Source organism: Gopherus evgoodei, chromosome 5 (assembly GCF_007399415.2).
Source record: "Gopherus evgoodei ecotype Sinaloan lineage chromosome 5, rGopEvg1_v1.p, whole genome shotgun sequence".
In the NCBI taxonomy this organism is placed as follows: domain Eukaryota; kingdom Metazoa; phylum Chordata; order Testudines; family Testudinidae; genus Gopherus; species Gopherus evgoodei.
This window is the reverse complement of record NC_044326.1, coordinates 85,513,216-85,531,475: the sequence shown is the minus strand read 5'-3', so window position 1 is coordinate 85,531,475 and position 18,260 is coordinate 85,513,216. Positions and strand designations below refer to the sequence as shown.

The following is an 18,260-nucleotide window of genomic DNA, read 5'->3' as shown; positions in this document are numbered from 1 at the left end:
TTAAACCCATGGTTGGCTTGTGTCAGCTGGCTCAGGCTGCAGGGTATACAATCGCACTGTAGACATTTAGACTTGGGTTGGAGCCCAAGCTCTGGGACCATCACACTTTGCAGGGTTGCAGAGCCTGGAGTTTCAGCCCAAATGTCTACAGCACAGTTTTACAGCCCCGAAGCCAGAGCTCTGTGAGCTCAAGTCAGCTGAGACAAGCCAGCCACAGGTGTTTAACTGCAGCACAGAAATACCCTTATTGAACCAGGACCTGTTTTTTACTATATGCATGTATGGTACCAGGCACACAAGGTAAGCAATTTTGACTGGGACCTCCAGGAGCTACAGTAAGACAAATAATAAATAAATTAATAACAAAATATTCTTCCATAGAACCCAGTTAATATTTAACATACTACTCTAGAACCATATGTTCCCTAAGGCATCAGTTATCAAGTTAATTTTGAAAACCAACAACAGAGAAAGCAATTCAGATAACTCTAAAAAGTAGAAATTAGAGAAAATGTTCAAATGAATTTCCTTTTCTCAAGTTGTGACATGCAGAAAATACTTTGCCCAAATAGTAAGAAAAATGTTAAAAGATTAAGAAAAAATGCATAGTAGGTATTAAATACACAAATGAAATAAACATATCTGATTAAAATATAGCTTAAAGAAAGCTGCCATTTGGACAGCATCTAGACACTAGATTACCTGGGATTGTTCAGATACCAAGGTAACTGGCTTGCAGGTCCCAGTTTGAAGTAAGGAGAGATAAGTCTGTTGGTGATTTCACCTCAGGACATGTGCCTACAGATTTACCCATGAGTGCACAGAGTAAGTAAGCAGCAACTTCTAAGAAGTTAAGGAAGGTCCATTCACATAATGGTACTAGCAGATTATCATCACACTTCTTTGCTTACTGAAAGGATTTGGGGACTGTTTCACAATTTCTTATGCTGATCAGAAGATATATTTGTAACAGACCGAACCAGTGTGTTGCAAATTTATGGATGGGAACCTGTTCTCTATGGTCTCCATGCCTCAAATTTATCACAAAAAGCTCCAACAGAAGTGCAAGACTGGTTATATTAGCATCTACTTCCCATTTTTGCCTATGGGTAACCTCCACCTGCTCTCCCTCAGTCTCATACCCAATAAAGTCCCTGGTGAATATAAAACTATTCACCCCACCCCTAGCATTTCTCAGTTAGAAGTCAATTAATTTATAAGATTTCTTCATGCACTACTCATCTTTCAGACACACAGGCAAGCCAGACCTCATTAACATGGAGGCAGTACAAAAATGGAAAAATCTACTGCTAGTTGAAGTCATGTGGGTACATTGGCAGCAAGATATTTGGCTTCTCATTCAAAGGCCAATATTACTCAAACTGGGTCTTGCCTATGAGCTACTTTTTTATGTGCAATCTTTGGAACATTCAGTTCTTTCCTCAAATGGGCAAAGGGTTCACAACAATGCTTAGAACTTAAAAGATTTTTGTTCAGGGCTGTAGGTCCTCCAAATTTCACTCGCTAATTAAAAAAAGAAAAATCCTACCTAGCTAACCTACTAAGGGACAATCTAGATGAAGTGGCCAGAAAGTTTTGCTTCACACAAGATAAAGTTGGTAGACTTGGAGAGCTGTTTTCTACACCATTTAGGGTGACCAGACAGCAAATGTGAAAAATCGGCATGAGGGGTAATAGGAGCCTATATAAGGAAAAGACCCAAAGATCAGGACTGGCCCTGTACAATTGGGACATCTGGTCACTCTAACACCACTACATGTCATCTGTGAAATCAGGAAAAATATGAATGCATGGGAAAAGTCAGTTAGGTCCCTCCAGTTTATGACACTACACAAGACTTACAGTTTGGCATCTGTTTCAGGACTCAGTGCCTGATAGAGATGAGTAATACAAATTCTCTCTCTGTTTCAGATGGAGTGGTTTCAGAAACTAGCCAGTGGCTGAGAGAGCGCGTCAAGCTGATGTCAGAATATTCCAATGGCAATTTGGCAAGAAAGATTTGGTGCCTAAGATGGTTTGTTGCCCCAAGTATTCTGCATAGTTACAGGGAAAGTTTCAATAAATTTCTGCATTTCACCTAGATAAAGAGAGAATTTTTCCATTGTCTGTCCTATAGCACTGGTATACATTGAGCAGTTCATTTTGGCCTCTGGTGACAAAATTTGTTCATTCCATCACTGACTTTCACTTGGTGGACACAGAATTCTGTGCCCAAAGGACTTCACATCCAGACCATCTCATGGTTATCTGGTGCACACTACACAAAGGACCTAAATATGTTCAAAAGAGCAAGTTGCTTAATTATCACTGTAGCATCACGTGGATACACAGGGATATGGAGCTGCTCCCAACTTGCAGCAAGTGGGATGTAGGCAGATAGCTCTGTCTCCTATAGAGACAAACTCTCTCTTGAGGGATGGAGGCTAGCCTATAAGGGTTGGGCACAGGCATTTCTCTAAGGGAGATCAGATATGATACGAATAGCAAGTACCAGCTAGATGACTGCTGTTTCTGCTCTAGGACTGTATAAAACCATAAACTGGGTGGGTGGGTCTCCCTGGAAGGGTTAGCAGTACCTGATTTGGGTATAAGAAATCTAGGAATCTCACCCTCCACCCCTCTTCACAGCTGCCAGGACTTCCAGCTTCTAATTCAGTTAAGTTTAGTAGTAGTATAGTTCAATACTTAAAAATAATGACATTATTTGGTTTCAATAACCATTGTGCCATTAAAATGTGGACATTTACTGCTCATGATAGTTAAGTTTATCATCAGATTCCCTATTCTAAATTTAGGGAATACTGAAATATCATGATAAAAGAAAACATTGAAGTGCAGCACACAAAGATTTTACCATTGCTCACTGAACACATACACTTTGTATATACACATACAGAAGCATTTTCTGCAGCATGCTGGAAGATTAAAACACTGTTCTGAAAATACATGGCTAATACACAGAAAGCATACAATTAAATTAACAAAAATGAATCCTTGACCAAGTGAATTAGGTTCAATACATGTTCAAAGGTATTATCTAGAATGAATCTACTATATTTCTAAATATTTAATACAACTACTTTAAATTACTGGCAGGATTTGCTTTATCAATCTTGTGTAGAATTCAATTCAGTTCTATCTTTAATAAGTACAGATAAAACAATACAGAGAAGTATAATATTATTCTATGTGACCTACAGAAACTAAGAGCATTTTTCTTTTAAAGGAAATGCCTAATTTTGAAGAGCAGAAGTTAAAATTAATCTGAAAACCTAAGAAACCACTCTGGCATTTGTACACAAAATGATGGGTTTGTTTCATTAACCGATGTCTGAAAACAACATTTAAATTGACACATAAAAACAGTCATTGTCTTAATTTGTGTGGTGTACTCCACACAAAAGCCCTAAATATGTTCAAATTAGAGCAAGCTGCTTGATTGTCACTGCAGTCTCATGTCACATTAATGCATGACAAACATTAAACCATACACTTAAATGGCAATTTATATCATTTAAATGTTTACTGCCAGACCAGCTCATCACTCATTTAAATGCGACTTTCTGACAGCTAATTTCAGTTAATTTTCCTCGATTCACTTAATTAGAACTTTCAATCAAGAAAAGACCTGTACATATTTTCCAGTTGTTTTTTTAATTTGAATTCTCAGCTATTGACATGCTGAAAATATCCTCTAAAATGGATTACCAGATAGTATGTCATGTCCTACCAAAAAACAAACAAACAAAAAAACAAAAATGACCACATGGAAAAAACCTTACAATACATATGGCTTTGACAAGACTTATTTATGTAAAAGTACTTTTATTCACACATACACTTCCACAATTAAATCTATAAATAACAGCAACCAAGCAAATTAAAAATTAACGACTTCAAAATTGTTTAATAAGATAAAAATAGTCAGGAGTCTCATGAGTGACCATAGAGCTACAATGTGAGGCTATAAAATTCTACAAGGCTCAGCAAAAGAAAACGATGTGAATTAATTTTCTTGCTATCCTGCCAAAACCTTTTAACATTAGACCATATTTAGTTTCTCTTTTATGTATTTCATCTTAGACAATTTTTGTTTTAAGGGCATATGATTTTATATGTTCACTATGCAAACTGTGTTTCGCTATTTTTCATGAGCAAAAATTCCTAAAGGGAAGGCAAAGTGAAACATACTATAATGGTCATATTACACCCATAAAACACATGGGCATGTATAACTACTGTAATATTGTTCTGCAGTCTCTTCAGGTTACCAAACATATAAATCTAAGAATCTCTTTAAAATTGCAGTCTCACTACTTATTCATGGAACTGCTCATGGACATCCTGAATTTGCTTCCCTTTTGCAATGTTAAGATAAAAATGTTCTTTGAAGTTGCATAGATTTAGAATTATAAGTACAGGAAATCAACAATGGAAAGACAATGGAGATTATTTGTATCATTTACACTATATTAGGGCATTTTTAATATCTTTGTCCACTTGTCAGAACACAAATATGAGGAATAAAAGAAAAGTGAATAAGATGAACATCAGTACTCAGGACACTGCAGGAAAGGCCGAGTATAACATACAATTTCAAAAAGATAAATAAGGTTCTCTCTCATTCTAGATTAACAGTTATGGCATTTGGGTGATTATGAATTAGACTTAGAAGAGTGGGATATGATTGAACTTCAAAATGATTAAAAACAAACTAAATTTTCAAGAAAAACACCACAGTACAATACTAAAAAATCCAATTTGACTATATCTAAAATGGAAACCACCTTAAAAATCCAAAAAATGTGAAGTACAACATTCATAATCCTAAAATAAATCTACTATATTCATAGCAAATTCTCTCCTTTTAAAAGGGTTTTTTTAAATTATTCTCTCAATATTTACCCATTTAAAAAATAAAATTGAGGCCATGGAATGCTAAATATTTTGGATTACTCAGACCACTAGGACAGATAGTCCTCATTAAGGCCAGAGTTAAATACGGTGTGCAGCTATGGGATACTAATATTCTTCCCATGCTGCTCTTAAAACTAGCCAATCAATTGTTAGTACTCCCATAGCCGTATGGATACGGTACATCATTTACATCCAATGTGTACTCTGAGTAAAATTTGTACAAAAAGAAAAAAAAGAAAATCTGCTACAATGTCCAACACAATACAGTAATGTTCAACTCTTTTGAGTTATTATAAAATAAATCAGTGATTTATGTCCAATTGTTAAGGATCAAATAAGACCATGAAAGGATTGTCATGTGAAGCTACACACAAATTGTCAGTTCAGTCCAGTGGGACTCATATTAGCTTTGACAAACTGTCTTGGGGCTGATAGCTGTTTTTTTAATGAGATCTATTAGGCAGAGACTAAAACACTTGAGATATGCTAAAAAGTACAGTATACAGATGTTAAACACAAACACCTATTAGTAACTTTCATTTGTCCATTCCCAAGGCAGAAATGCATCAGAATCGTTAACCAAGTGAGGCTATGACATTACAAGGGAAATTTCAAATTATTCAAAAATATATTTCAAATGCAAAATGCAATGTTATTAAATAAAATTCAGTTTAAACTCTCTTCAAATATAATTCTGAAATTTGTGATTTACTATGTGCCTTTTTATTGCCTATTTTATAAAAGGAATTAATAGAAAAAATATTGAGGACTGTATTTTATAGATCTTAAAGGTGCAATAGAAAAAGCATTAGGCAAAATGTGGTCAAAATGCAACAGAAATGCTAAATTAACATGGCTAGAAACAATTTTCTTTCTATAGTTAAGTGGCTAACTATACCACATTTACTAAATACCATTATATTTTAAGACTCTGACACTCTTAACGTAACCACCTCAAGGGTTTTTCCCCTATAAAATATATATTTTTCTATTTTAGTCTAGATAACAGTGCATAGCATGTGAAATTTTTTAAAAACAAATACATATTAAAATACATATTTTAAAAACAAATATTAGCAATTAGGATTATTCTGATTTTTCATTTAGACAAATACATGAAGTATACATCGTTTCAACAGTATACGCACTATTTAGACAAACTTATTTACAGTGAAATTATTCAGAAATATAAGGCCACATTACTGCTCGCCTTACTCTCCCCAATGAGTATTAAGTACCTTTTAATATAATCAAAATAAAAAGACAGTAAAACTATTTTTTGAACATGCACTTGAACTTGGGTCTATATGTTTTACTTCTGTACATTTTTCTAGGAATACATTAATCTGGCATGTAAAATAACTAAATCATTTCAAACCTTTTAGAACATTGGTGTTTACCAGATGTACAACTGCAAATAAATGTCCATAGTCTCCAAAGGGTTAACGCATTTTGCTACCACTTTGAAACAAGGGATGCCATTACAATGAGTCAAAATAAAACTGAGTCATTATGAAATTCATTATAAATCTCTAACTCCCAATCAAAGAAAAAGTCTACATATGAATAGGAAAGCTCTAATTAGGTAGTCTAGAGACTGGAAACACAAATAAGATATTTTGATTTATAATTTATAAAAATGTACCTATACAAAGTATTGCAAAGGTAACAACCACACTACTCAAGTGCCAGACAACTAATTTAAATATGTTAAGCATATTTTAGGTTACACATACACAAAATAAAAATAAAAAACCAACTGGTCTGTTATGTTTGCATGTGCCGGATTTCAAACACTAGTGGTAATGTTTCCTTAACATTGATATATGACCTTTGTAATTTACAATGAAGACTGCTGTTTTTTTCAGGCTAATTAGAACTGTTTCAAATTTTCCTGCTAAATATATGATAGAAAATCCTTTCAACTTTTTTTTTTTTATTATTCTAGAGTTTCTTTCCATGTCAACTTTGTTCCAATCAAAATATGCTTTAAATTAAATGATTTTGATTGAATATGTGGATCACGTTTCACTTCTAAGATTTAAAGTCCAAAAAGGAAAAGTTTAGCTTGGTCAAACAAAGCGAGAGCAGCCACTTTGTGGAAAGCTACTCACATTTACGAAGACTGACAAATTGTTTGTGTGCACCATTAGGTCTAGGTTTTGCAATAGTTGCCAGATTTCCTGTCCTTCTAATAAGATATTAACTCTTTAAATGCTGACCTATAAGTAACCAACTGTATTTCAATTTTAAATGTAACTTTTCCCATATATAATTTTCTGAGCACAAGAGAAAATAGAAATCTAAAAAAATCTAACCTGTTATTAAACATGTATCAAGCTAAAGCTTGCCCTGCAGGATTGCAGGAAGGAAGAAGACAGCAGATCTGCTATTAATGACAAAACTCAACATTCCGTATGGAGTGATACAAATTTCACAAATATGAAACTGACATTAAAATTTTGCATACAATTGGTGGTCTCTAACTTGCTCTTAAGTAATTTAATTTCCATACCAGTAAATTATTGGATTTTTATTAATTTATTGTACTTTGTAATTTATTATAGACATCAAACATTGCAGGCACTATGAGTGACTACTGTACTTTTCAGACTATACAGATTAGATTACTCAGTTTTCATTCTCATTTTTTGCAATCATGTTTAGAAATGCATTGACAATTTATTCATATTTCTGTCTATGTACCTAAAGTTTGTATTTTATTTCACATCTCTAAACCCTACCACTTTGCCTCTCTGTACCTCAGTTTCTGCATGTAAAACAGAGATACAGATACTAACCTCTTTTGTAAAGTACTTGGAAATCTATTGATGAAAAGCACTGTAAAAGAGGTAGTTACCACCAAAAGACAAGGAAACAACACAAAAACGATATAAGAAATGGGCAGCTGAAGGAATACATGCATGGGTATGTTTGGCTTTCTTAAAAAAAAAATCAAGTTAACTCAAGAGATAAATAGAAAGGTAGCTTTTCTAGAAAGAATAATATAATATGGTGGACTGTGGAAAATAATCACACTAAAAGATCTGTATAACAGAATTTTTTTTAAATCACCTATAAAACATTAAGCTAGGTTCAGAGTTCTTTGGAATAGCATAGCATAATGAAAAGTGATTTCATGGCAAAGAGATTTTGGTGCAAGCAGTACTACACTGAAAAGACACTTTGGAATTTAGTACCTCAAAGAGCCTTTCTAAATTTATATAATCTATTACCCAAATGTTAATTAGTACCAAGTTTTGATAAAAATCTCAAGGACTTGTTCACTTTTTGTCAAGGCAAGCACTCTTTCCGCAATTGTTATTTTATAGTTTTAAATGGACTAGTCAACCAGCTGTTATGTATTTTATACACTTAAGGCTGCATTTCCTTTGAAATTCATAGTTTTAATATTAACTGAAGCTTGTATTGTTACATGCCAAAATCAAAACTTGCAAAACTGTCTGCAGTCTGTATTCATAGCGACTGCACTACTAGGTACAGTAGTCACCTTCAAAAACTTGCCAATTGCCTTATTTAATTATTTTCTAATATACTAGGTTCTATTTAGGCAGCACACTAAGCAATCACAGGGAGGAGTAGGCAACCCTGAAAATATTGAAATAATTTTCTAAGGCACAAGTAGCATGTTTTTAAGCATGAGCACTGTACACAATCATATATGCAGACATATATTACAATTTCACATTTTTTAACACGGAAAATTTCAGTTAACTAACACCACTTCACCTAAGCACCTAAAATCATGAAGTCTATAATGTTCAAACTTACACACTGATCCTGCAAACATTTACACAGATATTTAACTTTACTCATGTGGACAGTTTCATTGGCTTCAATAGGACATCTCACATGAGTGAAGTAAAACACCTATTATGTTTCCAGGATCAAGGCCATACACTTAAGATATCTGCTGTAAGAATATATACAGCACATGGATATTAGATTTCTTTTTGTTTAGTGGGAGACAGGTAGTTGGACTCATAGGGTATGTCTACACTAAAAGACCTGCAGCACCAAGTCAATTGACTCAGACTTGCAGGGGCTAAAAACAGCAGTGTAGATGTTTGGACTCCAGCTAGAGTTAGGGCTCTGAGACCTCCACCCTTGCAGGATTTAATAGCCTAGGCTTCAGCCCATGCCCAGACAGCTACACTTCTATTTTCAGCCCCATGAGCCCAAGTCAGTTGACCCAGGCTCTGAAACTTGATATCAGGAATTTTTCTTTGCAGTGTAGACATACCCGTACAAACACAAAATACTGAAGGCCCCACTCGAAAATCCAAATATTTGGATAATTTTCTTCGGTATGAGAGAAGAGCCTTTCACTCCATATAGCCAATAAAACATTAAATCAGAACAGAGTGAAGAATGTGTCTGCTGAGTTTGTGGAACATCAATTTTCTTTCTTTTGTTAGTTATTCAAAATTATTAAAAATTCTTCATGATTTTGTTTATGGTTAGCCAATTAAAATACAGAATTTGAGCAGTGTTTATCTGTATTTGACAAATCACATGATACTGTTTTTGCTCCTTGACTGAATGACTGAAACTCAGTCAGAATTCTGATGTAAATATTTCCAGAAAGCAATTTTAAAATTTGCTACAGCAAATATTCAAAGTGTGCGACCTTAAAATTCTTTCTGTAAATATTCATGCAAATAAACCTAATTCATCGATGTCTGTTGTAAGAGTACACATAGCGGGTGTTCCAGAGGGTCACACACCTTGCTACTCACATAGGTGCAGTGCTGTGTCTCATCCAACTTTTACAGTGCAAATGGCTTTGCAGGTTTAAGGATTATCTGAGAAGTTATCCAAGGGACAGAGTCTGAACATGACTGTCCCTAGAAACTGAGAATGTAGCTGTGGAAGCTGAAGCTGAAAGAGTTTTGACAGTAAAGAATTCCTCACTGGCACAGGATAATACAGTGAGCAAGTGTCCGGTTTTCACCGACCAGGCTGTTGAAGTCTGGGCAACGGTGCTGCAATGCTAAGGCACACTAGTAGCTACCTGTCCCAGCTCCGCGCTGTGCCCTGGAAGTGGCCAGCAGGTCTGAGTCTTAGGCGGCGGGGGGGGGGCACCCACAGGTCTCCGCGCACTGCCCCTGCCCCCCATTGGCCGGTTGGCAGCATGTGGAGCCTCCTGGCCCCCGCAACTAGGACCCAGACCTGCAGGCTGTTTCCAGGGCATGCGCAGCATGGTGCCAGGACAGCCAGGCAACCTGTCTTAGCCCCGTGCTGTGCCATCGTCCAGGAGCCACCTGAGGTAAGCCCACACCTCAACCCAGGCCCCAACTCCCGTCTCTGCCCTGAGCACCCCCAAACCTAGAGCCCCCTCCTGCACCCCAAACCCTTCATCCCTGGCCCCACCCCAGAGCCAGCACTCCCAGCCCAGAGCCCTCATCCCCTTCCACACCCCAACAACCTGCCTCAACTCGTAGCCCCCTCCTGCACTCTGAATCCCTCAGACCCACTCCCCAGCCTGGAGCTCCCTCCTGCACCCCAAACCCATCACCCCCACCCCAGAGTCCACACCCCCAGCCAGAACCCTCACCCCATCTGCATCCCTAACTCCCTGTCCCAGCCCAGAGCCCTCTCCCATACCCTGAACACATTTCAGGCCCCACCCTGGAGCCCACACCCCCAGTTAGAGCCCTCACCCTCACCCCAACCCCCTGCCCCAGCCCAGCGAAAGTGAATGAGAGTGAGCCACCAAGGGAAGGGAAATGTAGTGAGCAGGGCATCAAGGAAGGTGCAGGGTCTCCGGGGAGAACAAGGGCTAGGGTGTTCGGTTTTGTGCCACTAAAAAGTTGCCAACACTACAGAAAAAGTGCAGTCCAGGAAACAGCTTCCACAGAAACAATAGAAAATCCTCAGGAGCCAACTGAAAGGGGCCTCATGCAGTTGGCTCGACAGAAATTGGGCAGGGAGAGGAAAGCTCCAAGATGATGAAGGTGGGAGTAAAATTGATTGGGATGAGTTCGTGAAAGTGTCCTGACAGGAAAAAAAAATACTGTGTGAATAATAAAGCTTGTGTTGTAACGCTGCAAGGTATTATTGGCGACCATCAATCACAGATCCCACAGACATTCAGAGTGTGTGTCCACAATGCAGCTGGCAGCATGCCTCCCAGCCCAAGTAGGCTGACGTACTAGCTCTGCTCAAGCTAATGTACTAAAAATAGCAGTGTGGACTTTGCAGCTTAGGTGGCAGTGTGGGCTAGCCTCCCAAGTATGGACTCAAGAGTTCAGGTGAGCTTGTACTCAGGCTGCTAGCCAGTGCCGCCATCTGTGCTGACATGTCCATGCTACTTTTTCTACATTAGCTCCAGCAAAACTAGTACATGTCTGTCTAGCTGGGCTAGGAGGCCCGTTGCCAGCTGCAGCACAGACATACTCACAAAGAAATGTCATTGAGCACAGGGCCTTGCTTGGTTTAACTAAAACTAAAACTGGTGTAAAAACTGGAACAAAAAATGGAAGGGTTTCTGTGCAACACTTGGACAACTCTAATTTAAAACAGTTTCCATTTTGTTGTCAGAAGACTTCTGATCTCAAGAGGAGGTGACTACATGCCATCCCTGGCCACCGAAGGCTGGATGGAAATTCCTTTAAGCATATCATTTGCTATTTCTATTTCTGATGCACAAAATATTGGACAGAGGCTGTTTTCTCAGTGCACTTCGTACATGCTTGCATGAAGAGTGCCAGACTTAGAGCGTGTCTACACTTAACCACTGCTGTATTGCTTCAGTGTAGACCTACTAACGCTGATGGGAGGGGTTCTTTTCTCAGTGTAGGTAATCCACCTCCCTGAGAGGCAGTAGCTAGATCGATGGAAGAAGTCCTCCTTGATCTTGCACTGTCTATGCTGAGGCAGGAAGAGTGGGGAGAGATGTCAGCAAAGCTACGTCCATGCAGGGATTTACTATGGAAAAAATCACTAAAAAGCTTCAAAAAATAAACACAGATGTAAGATATGGCGTAAACTACTAGGTAAAAATATTTTTAAATAAATGTATTACAATTGCATCTGTTGTAGCAAAAACAACCCTGATCAAACAAAACCCCAAACCAAAAAACCCCACCCAAGTTACAAATAGTATAGTATAGAGTTGCTTTCACTAACACTGAGGCTGTTCTAAACCTTCTGTTCAAAATACAACAAACACCAAAAACATGGTATCCAATGAAAAACTCAAATCTTTACCATGCAAATAACCAGCCAGCTCATCCAAATCATTAAAATGAAATTTTTAAAGCCCTCCTTCACACCATTTTAATTGACAGAAGCAGAATTACAAGATTTTAACCTCACTTTCTAGCTGAATTTGGAATAAAAGCTAAACAATTATTATGATTAATAGTAACTGAATTAGCATCCAGGAATACCAACATTCTAACTCCTTGAAATTAAATGTACCAACTCTGGTATACACGCTTTAACATCCAAACTCCAGAGGTAAACATGAGGATAATATGAATTCTCTGTCTGAAGTTCAGTATTATTAAGAACCCAAACTAACTGAAATATTTGGCTCCGAAAGGCTGGAGGTCCCCACTATTGTAACCAACGATAATAAACAAGGAGTAAAATAGTTAACCTAGGTGTTATTGATTCCTGGCCGATCTCTAAAACCTCCTATAAGTAAATCTTAAATAAGTTCAAATGTCATTATTTAATGAGAATACTCAAATGATTAAGGAAATTAACAATTTGTTTTCAAAATGAAAAACTACTTATTCTAACCTGGTATAAATTGATACATTAATATGGTTAGCCACCCTTCATCTTGGAGCAGGGCTCCAGTGTTAAACCAGGTTTAAAAGCTGAATTCAATATTTTTGTGTTTGCGTAAAAGAGCCTCTTCAAATATGGAGAGTGGACCGTGTGTAGGTGTATACAAATTATATTGACCTTTAGATTCAGAATTTAAGCTATACAGGTTTAAGTAAGGGCAGGACCTTCCAGCCCCAGGAGACTAAATCACAACTTCCCTGTCATCTTTTGGAGGAACAGTCTGACTTGGTACTTAGGCCTAACCATGTATGCTTCTCAGTAGCTTAGCTGAACAAGGAAAATTGTTACACTACCCACAACAAGCTGATGTTATGCAGAGGAGTGGAGAAAATTTCTGCTCTAGTCACTGACTCTCTCCTGTACAGACTATAACATTACCTTTTCACATGTAGGAACCAGTTTGTAAAACAGAAAAGCAACAATGAATATAACTGGCACAGAAATACAAGGTTACCATCTCTTTGAAAATAAAAGTAGACTCCTAAAGGCATATCTGCATGCCTCTCTTTTCCTATGTGAGTAAAAGGCAAGCAGGGCAGCAAGGCAAGAGTTAATTGAAACTAAAGTGTGTGCTGGGGGAGGAGGGAGAACTGAGAGTTAATCAGGGACCATATCCAGAGCCAGGCATGGATAGGCCTCACTAATGAGCCTCAAGTACCCTGCAGTGGCTTTCAAACATAACTGGCTTCAAACGATGCCACCCCATGACAGAATGTGGCTAGCCAAAAGAGGAAGGTGATTAGAATAAATGACTGGAGTAATTAACTCTGATTTGAAACCACCTGACTGGAAAGAGACGCTAGGAGCTGTTTAGCTGATAGTCTTCTGGTTAAAAAAAAGGAAGCTTTCCTTTGCTCTTGTGTTTGTGTGTGTTAGAAGAGCTCTTCCTTTCAAATAGGTATTTGGTGGCACTAATGAAAAGCAGCTTTCATTCAAGGGCCTCCCCATTCATTTCAGAAGGAGAAGAAAATAAAAGCTTCAAAGTAGAACTAATTTACTTCACCCAAAAACCCCTTTGGTGAGTTTGCATCAGCAACAGAAAAAAAAACTCTCTAACATATGCTTTAAAATATTATATTCTCTTTTAAGAAAACAGCAATTTACTGTTACTAATATCTATCATCATCTTTACATATAAATATTAAGGCTTTAAAGAAATTCAGCCCTCTTGTTTTCTTGGACTATTTTCAGGTTAGTCCTGCCAACATTCCTCCCCTCACCCCCCATGTTAATGAAGTTTATTCCCTCCAGTGGTAGGACCTTTATTTTTTTGAACTGTGGAAAAAAAACAAACATTCTACATATTTCTGAAATGGGATAAGCAATCATCAACAGCTCTTAGGCAGCATACACAGTCACTTAATCTACCACAGTATCTTACCACTTTATTTTACAAAGAAGAATTACAAAGAGTGGGGGCATTACTACCTGCTGTTTTACAAGCAATCAGCAATTCATTGTATTAGTGTTGTCCTGTACCTGCTGAGTAAATGCTTTAAAAAAAAGTTTCACTAACTGCCCAGTAACAACTACAGTATGGTAGCAAAAGCAATTCACCAAATGTTTATGCTGAGATTCTGATTTATTTGACAGCTTTAAACCTTCAAGCCATGATAGAACTAAATGTTTTGACAACTAAACAAAAACTGTATAAATGTGAAAGCTGTTAAAAAAAACTTCTGTATCAAATATGAAAATGCAATATACAGTCTAAACCACATTTTTAAAATGCCCCTATAAAAATGGATGCAATTTTTACATCTCAAATATTTTTCCTCTCACCTATTCTAGAACTGTATTTAAAATATTCCATGTCTTTTAATCATGGTTTTAACCTTCAAATCTCACTTTAGGTAAGATAACATTACAATAAAAGTAATCAGAACACTCCTATTACTTAAAGAGAAATGAAACCTGTAAAACAGTAGAAGAACATTTTCAAAATAAAACCCAAACACTACTAAGTTATATTTTGTTAGGTAATTTTTGATATTTCAGTTGTTTAAAAATACAGATCTACAGCTGTCATGACGGCTTAGCAGACCAATAATGCACTATGATGTTAATCCTGTTTCTCCAAAGGACCCTGGTTCAAGTCTCAGACAAGCCTTTATGTTGATGTGGACCAGCAAGATTGAAACTGGCATTTCTTATGGATGAGAAGGGGGCACACAATGCACAAAGAATGTTGAAGATTGAGTTTAGAATCAGAAAAACTTGAAGTTTATCATTTGTATCCTCACAAATCATCTAAGTGGGACTCACCACGCATAATTAAAATTAAAATGAGAATAGTTCATATAAAGAAAAACAAAAACAAATGGTCCTTAAACTATGATTTTTCACTGTGAGGTCAGTTTATATCTTCAAAATGCAGTTTTGTTATAATTTTTGGTAGTATGTGTATAACATGTGGGCTTATTGCTGAACCGAAAAGTTAATTGTTTAAACAATGTATAATTATATAACCATTATTTAAACATTAAAGCCTTTAAGCAAATATGTTAAAACATTTAGAATCAACTCTGTAAAGCAGCTGAAGAGCACTGTTGCTCTGAAGGAAACTGTAATCCAGCTAAAGGTAACAATGACCAGCTGTTTATAAAACTACTGAAATGTTTGGGAACCAGTTCACATTCTCATGCTATGTTTATGTTTCCATTTATCATCCTTCTCCTTGAGAAGATAGCTCAAAAGGAAGAAAGACTAGAGAACAAAATCTTGTTTAAAGTTCACATGCAGACATCAGGTAATTTAACAAATTGAGACAAAAACGGGGTTGCCTGTATACATCTAAAAACATTATTGCATTAAATCATTCCATCCCACCCCCCGAGGAACTCATACTTGCAGTGTAGTTTATATTTATTTTGTGTATTTGGCCATGCCAAGGATTTCTAGCTTATAAGATAGAGAGGATGATCCAAAAACCAAATCAAAACGCTAAAATATGCAGTAAGTGCAATTTTGATGCAATTGTTATTAATCAAAGATCAGAACTAACCTGTGTTTACAGCAGGCTATTAAACTTATTTCTTAAATATGATATATAGAGATCTTTTTCACTGTATTGAGTTCTGTTAGAAATGTATGAGTCTATGGGACAAATTCAGGCTGAGTATAGGTAGGCACAACTCCACTGAAGTAAATGGAAAAATAGCTATACATCAAATTGCAGATGTCATCCTGATTTCTGAAATGACACATGTGATCACTGACTTCAGTGGAATAGCTTTTGCTTATACCCAGGCTGAATATGGTTCTATAAATTACCATTTTGTTTAATCAAAGGATTTGGGTGTACATTCTGGATACAGTTAGGTACTTCTTTTCCACCTTCCTCCCCCAGTGTTTTTTTGAAGCAAACGAATAGGGAAGCTTTAAAGATCAAAGTTAAAGGGGCACTTACAATTCAGAAGTCACTCGTTTGAATTTTTTTTAAACTTAATTTTTGTTACAATTTAGGATTATCAGAACAGAGACTGGATAAAAAAATCTACATCATCATTCTGCATATAGTCAGTTTCTTTTTCTGTTTGTGTAGATCTCACACAGACGATGGGCAGAGCAAATATTTTAAAAAATTAGGAGAATGTAATTGTAAAGCTACAGATTTTTCCAGTGGGCATGAAGCAGTTTTAAGTACCTAAAGCTACTTTCAGCGCATTTGGTGAAACTGACTAGAATTTAAGTTGACAGTTTCCCTTTAATATTGTGATAAACTGACAGGAGAAACCTCATCAGAAAAATATGGATGTTTGTGAATTAGAAAATGAAGTAGTGAAAAATCAATTACATTATTTATTTTTACCTAAAGGAAACCAAAGTTGATATTAAGACTATACTTCACTCATGAGGTTGTAGAAAAAAAATGGTGTTAGCATGTCAACCTTAATTTTGAATATCCTGACTTTTGTTACTTTATGTTACAACCATTTAATACGAAAATCTCTTTTTTAACTACTCAGTTATAAAAGATTTATTTTCATTAGGTTTTCTCTAGTAAGAATATTAAGTCTATGTAAATACATAGAAACTTGTAATTTTTTAAAATTAATCAACAGACAACAGATTATATATACATACATATATATGTAGCCACTTTTGTACAAGTGGATTTTTTATAAGATTGATATTTTATATAATTGATCATTGAGAAGCAGTATGGTCTATCATGTTAATTCTCATAGCATGCAAGTCTACAAGATAAAGATCCTTTTAGTATTTGGTATGGAAATTAAGTAAAATCATTCTGGAATTTTGCCTCTAGAATACATCAAGGTTCTATAAATCACAGTTTGAAGTTATGATTTGCAAATTTTCTTTTAGGTAAAAATCTATCTGTGGTCTAAAAGAATAAGAAAAAAGTGTCAAAATCACTTTTTTTTTTTTTACACTCCCTACCTAAAAGTTAACCGAACAAATTTTAATCAAAGTAAAAGAAAAAATAATTGAAAAGTCAACTTTTAGCTAGGTTACTGTTTAGCAGTTAGGAACCATTTAAGAACACTGACGCTTGCTAGAGAAAGCTGGTTAACTTATGAGATACAAACAGCACCTTACAATGAAATTATTGAATATTTACAAATAGTATAGCATCTCCAATGATCCTATACACACAGAGAAAATGTCAGTGGGATAAGATACTTGGTAGAACCATTTTCAATTTAAGTGAATGACACTTAAAATTTACCACTATCTGTGCCAATACACACGGCCAAAATATTCTAGGATCACCAAGAGACTATCTGGAAAATATGCTGGATTCCCAGATCCATCTGTACATGCAACTACTGTGTGTGTGTGTAAGTACACACACACACACACACATATACACTTGTTTTAAATTCTATTATGGACTGCTCCAAACAAAACACACACACAATTAATTTCTACTACAACAGTACTCTGAGGTCCTACTCAGGACAGGGATCCCAATCTGCTAAACCATAAACAGACATACATCGAGAAATTATAGCACATTCAGCTATTTACTAGACAAAAGCAGAATGCTCTATGTGACTTAATATGTGCACTTAATGAGAAAGTAACCCATGATTCATTCCATACACAGTCTGCTTTAAATATATAAATGGAAGAAGACAAGACCAGATTCACAGACTATTTTCCAGAATCGCTTTCCTAACATACAAAAACTAAAAATTTGCTTCATTTTGTTATGCATATCCCATGAAGTCTTGAAACATTATATAGTCAATGGAAGTTTCCACTGAGAAACTGGAAGTTTACTAGTCCGACTATGAAACATAGGCCAGCGCATACACTAAGTACATTTTTTATATCCTAGTCACTATTGAAATCAAACCTGATTTCGACTGAACCAACAAAAGGCACACAGGCCAATTTTCAAGTTTCCATCGCCTTTCCATGAGGCACTAGCATTGTTCACAAAAGAGGCTGAAAAACGTTTTTCCTTGTAGAGGAAGTTCTCTCTATCACTCCTTCCATGGTTGAAAATGGCTTAACTATTTTTGATT

The 18,260-nt window shown here is 36.2% G+C and overlaps 1 protein-coding gene across 1 annotated transcript in view; it reads right to left on the bottom strand.

Annotated features, from left to right (window-relative positions):
* Window positions 1-15,359, bottom strand: part of LOC115652057 (lipopolysaccharide-responsive and beige-like anchor protein) — a 93,760-nt gene extending 78,401 nt beyond the window's left edge. The window contains exon 1 of the mRNA XM_030563569.1: window positions 15,355-15,359. The gene's annotated coding sequence lies outside the window, so the exon portion shown is untranslated. The remainder of the gene's footprint in view (window positions 1-15,354) is intronic.
* Window positions 15,360-18,260: the final 2,901 nt, after the last annotated feature.